The sequence below is a fragment of the Oncorhynchus gorbuscha genome, unplaced genomic scaffold, assembly GCF_021184085.1.
Source record: "Oncorhynchus gorbuscha isolate QuinsamMale2020 ecotype Even-year unplaced genomic scaffold, OgorEven_v1.0 Un_scaffold_1183, whole genome shotgun sequence".
Lineage (NCBI taxonomy): Eukaryota > Metazoa > Chordata > Actinopteri > Salmoniformes > Salmonidae > Oncorhynchus > Oncorhynchus gorbuscha.
The window spans coordinates 86,417-91,331 of record NW_025746040.1 but is presented as its reverse complement, the minus strand read 5'-3'; positions in this window follow the sequence as shown (position 1 = coordinate 91,331).

The window sequence follows — 4,915 nt, the reverse complement described above, 5'->3', positions numbered from 1 at the left end:
GAACGGGGAAAGAGAGGGGGAGACAGAGGCAGAGAGGGAGAGAGAAGGAGAGGGAAGGAGGGAGAGGAGACAGGGAAAGAGAGATTATTCTGTGCTGTACAGGGGGAGAGGAGACAGGGAAACAGAGATTATTCTGGGCTGTACAGGGGGAGAGGAGACAGGGAAACAGAGATTATTCTGGGCTAGGAGGAGGGTCTAGGTATAGTGTAGCCAGGAGGAGGGTCTAGGTATAGTGTAGCCAGGAGGAGGGTCTAGGTATAGTGTAGTCAACAGAAGGAGGGTCTAGGTATAGTGTAGCCAACAGGAGGGGGGTCTAGGTATAGTGTAGTACACAGAAGGAGGGTCTAGGTATAGTGTAGCCAACAGAAGGAGGGTCTAGGTATAGTGTAGCCAGGAGGAGGAGGGTCTAGGTATAGTGTAGCCAACAGGAGGAGGGTCTAGGTATAGTGTAGCCAACAGGAGGAGGGTCTAGGTATAGTGTAGTCAGGAGGAGGAGGAGGTATAGTGTAGTCAGGAGGAGGAGGGTCTAGGTATAGTGTAGCCAACAGGAGGAGGGTCTAGGTATAGTGTAGCCAACAGGAGGAGGGTCTAGGTATAGTGTAGTCAGGAGGAGGAGGGTCTAGGTATAGTGTAGTCAGGAGGAGGAGGGTCTAGGTATAGTGTAGCCAACAGGAGGAGGGTCTAGGTATAGTGTAGCCAGGAGGAGGGTCTAGATATAGTGTAGCCAACAGAAGGAGGGTCTAGGTATAGTGTAGCCAACAGGAGGAGGGTCTAGGTATAGTTTCAGGAGGAGGAGGGTCTAGGTATAGTGTAGTCAGGAGGAGGAGGGTCTAGGTATAGTGTAGCCAACAGAAGGAGGGTCTAGGTATAGTGTAGCCAGGAGGAGGGTCTAGGTATAGTGTAGCCAACAGAAGGAGGGTCTAGGTATAGTGTAGCCAACAGGAGGAGGGTCTATGTTTAGTCTAGGTATAATAGGAGGAAGAGGGTCTAGGTATAGTGTAGCCAGGAGGAGGGTCTAGGTATAGTGTAGCCAGGAGGAAGAGGGTCTAGGTATAGTGTAGCCAACAGGAGGAGGGTCTAGGTTTAGTGTAGCCAACAGAAGGAGGGTCTAGGTATAGTGTAGCCAGGAGGAGGGTCTAGGTATGGTGTAGCCAACAGAAGGAGGGTCTAGGTATAGTGTAGCCAACAGGAGGAGGGTCTAGGTTTAGTGTAGCCAGGAGAAGGAGGGTCTAGGTATAGTGTAGCCAACAGGAGGAGGGTCTATGTTTAGTCTAGGTATAATAGGAGGAAGAGGGTCTAGGTATAGTGTAGCCAGGAGGAGGGTCTAGGTATGGTGTAGCCAGGAGGAAGAGGGTCTAGGTATAGTGTAGCCAACAGGAGGAGGGTCTATGTTTAGTCTAGGTATAATAGCAGGAGGAGGGTCTAGGTATAGTGTAGCCAACAGGAGGAGGGTCTATGTTTGATAAATTCATGAAGGGTCTTTGAGGTAGTCAGGAAGGATTATGATTATCAGGAGGAGGAGGGTCTAAAGTGTAGCCAACAGGAGGAGGGTCTAGGTATAGTGTAAACAGGAGGAGGGTCTAGGTAGTGTAGTCAGGAAGAGGAGGGTCTAGGTATAGTGTAGTCAGGAGGAGGAGGGTCTAGGTATAGTGTAGCCAACAGGAGGAGGGTCTAGGTTTTAGTGTAGCCAGGAGGAGGGTCACAATGATGAAAATAAGGAGGGCCTCTAAACCTTCAGGAGGAGGGTCTAGGTATAGTGTACAGGAGGAGGAGGGTCCCTAGTGTTCCAAGGGTCTAAACTAGCCAACAGAAGGAGGGTCTGCTTCCTGTAGCCAGGAGGAGGGTCTAGGTATAGTTAGAACATAATAAAGGGTCTAGGTCTATCCACTGGAGGAGGGTCTAAACTCACTAAAAGTGGAGGAAGAGGGTCTCTTGAAAAAGCCAGGAGGAGGGTCCTAGTGACCCAGGAGGAAATATAAAAAACAGGAGGAGGGTCTAGGTTTAGTGTAGCCAACAGAAGGAGGGTCTAGGTATAGTGTAGCCAGGAAGGGAGGTATGGTGTAGCCAACAGAAGGAGGGTCTAGGTATAGTGTAGCCAACAGGAGGAGGGTCTAGGTTTAGTGTAGCCAGGAGAAGGAGGGTCTAGGTATAGTGAAGACAAACAAGGAGGGTCTATGTTTAGTCTAGGTATTTAGAGGAAGAGGGTCATAGCACTGAGGAGGAGGGTCTGGTGTAGCCAGGAGGAAGAGGTCTGGTAAATGACAGGGTCTATGTTTGATGGTATAATCAGGAGGAGGGTCTCTGCATCTGTCCTCGGGTCTATGTTTAGTGCTGCTTATAATACCATCGATCACCACATTAGTTTTGGAGAGGAGGGTTGGAAACCCAAAGGGTTGTATAGTCTAGCCACAGGACATGTTCTGGCCTGGTTTAGGTCTTATCTGTCAGGAAAGATATCAGTTTGTCTCAGGTGATGGAGGAAAGCTGCTTCCTGTGCTTGGCCCTCTAGTCTATAGTGTAGCCAACAGGAGGAGGGTCTAGGTATGTTCCAGGAGGAGGGTCTGTTATAGGACCACAGAAGGAGGGTCTGTTTTCAACTAGGGTCTAGGTATTGTAGTCAGGAGGAGGATGTTATTCAGGAGGAAACATAATGTAAACTTTCAGGGTCTGCTATAGTGATGACAGGACAGCTGTACATTAGCCAATGAAGGAGGGTGAGGCACCAAAATTGCCCTCAGGAGGAGGGTCTATGTTTTCAGATAATAGGAGGAAAGGGTCTGGATGGCTGCCAAAGGGTCTTATAGTGTACAGGAGGAAGAGGGTCTAGGACAAAACAGAGAGGGCTAGGTTCTAGGTAGAAACAAAGAGGTCTTATGTTGAAGGGTCTGACAATAATCTTAATAGGTACAGTAGCTCAAATAAAACTAGGTGAAGGACCAACAGGAGGAGGGTCTACTCTGGACCAGGAGAAGGATCTCTATTTGAAGAACATTTCAAGACCATTTAGGAGGACAGCTTTTTTCCATCTACGTAACATTGCAAAAATCAGAAACTTTCTGTCCAAAAATGATGCAGAAAAATTAATCCATGCTTTTGTCACTTCTAGGTTAGACTACTGCAATGCTCTATTTTCCGGCTACCCGGATAAAGCACTAAATAAACTTCAGTTAGTGCTAAATACGGCTGCTAGAATCCTGACTAGAACCAAAAAATTTGATCATATTACTCCAGTGCTAGCCTCTCTACACTGGCTTCCTGTCAAAGCAAGGGCTGATTTCAAGGTTTTACTGCTAACCTACAAAGCATTACATGGGCTTGCTCCTACCTACCTCTCTGATTTGGTCCTGCCGTACATACCTATACGTACGCTACGGTCACAAGACGCAGGCCTCCTAATTGTCCCTAGAATTTCTAAGCAAACAGCTGGAGGCAGGGCTTTCTCCTATAGAGCTCCATTTTTATGGAACGGTCTGCCTACCCATGTCAGAGACGCAAACTCGGTCTCAACCTTTAAGTCTTTACTGAAGACTCATCTCTTCAGTGGGTCATATGATTGAGTGTAGTCTGGCCCAGGAGTGGGAAGGTGAACGGAAAGGCTCTGGAGCAACGAACCGCCCTTGCTGTCTCTGCCTGGCCGGTTCCCCTTTTCCACTGGGATTCTCTGCCTCTAACCCTGTTACGGGGGCTGAGTCACTGGCTTGCTGGGGCTCTCTCGTGCCGTCCCTGGGGGGGATGCGTCACCTTCTGTAGCTCAGTGGTCTGTAGCTCAGTTGGTAGAGCATGGCGCTTGTAACGCCAGGGGTGGGATGCGATTCACCTGGGTGTAGGTTGATTCACTGTTGTGGTCGGCCTGTCTGGGTTCCCCCACCCCTTGGGTTGTACCGTGTCGGAGATCTTTGTGGGCTATACTCGGCCTTGTCTCAGGATGGTAAGTTGGTGGTTGAAGATTTCCCTCTAGTGGTGTGGGGGCTGTGCTTTGGCAAAGTGGGTGGGGTTATATCCTTCCTGTTTGGCCCTGTCCGGGGTGTCCTCGGATGGGGCCACAGTGTCTCCTGACCCCTCCTGTCTCAGCCTCCAGTATTTATGCTGCAGTAGTTTATGTGTCGGGGCTAGGGTCAGTTTGTTTATCTGGAGTACTTCTCCTGTCCTATTCGGTGTCCTGTGTAAATCTAAGTGTGCGTTCTCTAATTCTCTCCTTCTCTCTTTCTTTCTCTCTCTCGGAGGACCTGAGCCCTAGAACCATGCCCCAGGACTACCTGACATGATGACTCCTTGCTGTCCCCAGTCCACCTGGCCATGCTGCTGCTCCAGTTTCAACTGGCCTGGGCCCTAGGACCATGTCCCAGGACTACCTGACATGAGGACTCCTTGCTGTCCCCAGTCCACCTGGCCATGCTCCTGCTCCAGTTTCAACTGTTCTGCCTTACTATTATTCAACCATGCTGGTCATTTATGAACATTTGAACATCTTGGCCACGTTCTGTTATAATCTCCACCTGGCACAGCCAGAAGAGGACTGGCCACCCCACATATGCTCTCTCTAATTCTCTCTTTCTTTCTCTCTCTCGGAGGACCTGAGCCCTAGGACCGTGCCCCAGGACTACCTGACATGATGGCTCCTTGCTGTCCCCAGTCCATCTGACTGTGCTGCTGCTCCAGTTTCAACTGTTCTATTATTATTTGACCATGCTGGTCATTTATGAACATTTGAACATCTTGGTCATGTTCTGTTATAATCTCTACCCGGCACAGCCAGAAGAGGACTGGCCACCCCACATAGCCCGGTTCCTCTCTAGGTTTCTTCCTAGGTTTTGGCCTTTCTAGGGAGTTTTTCCTAGCCACCGTGCTTTTACACCTGCATTGTTTGCTGTTTGGGGTTTTAGGCTGGGTTTCTGTACAGCACTTTGAGATATCA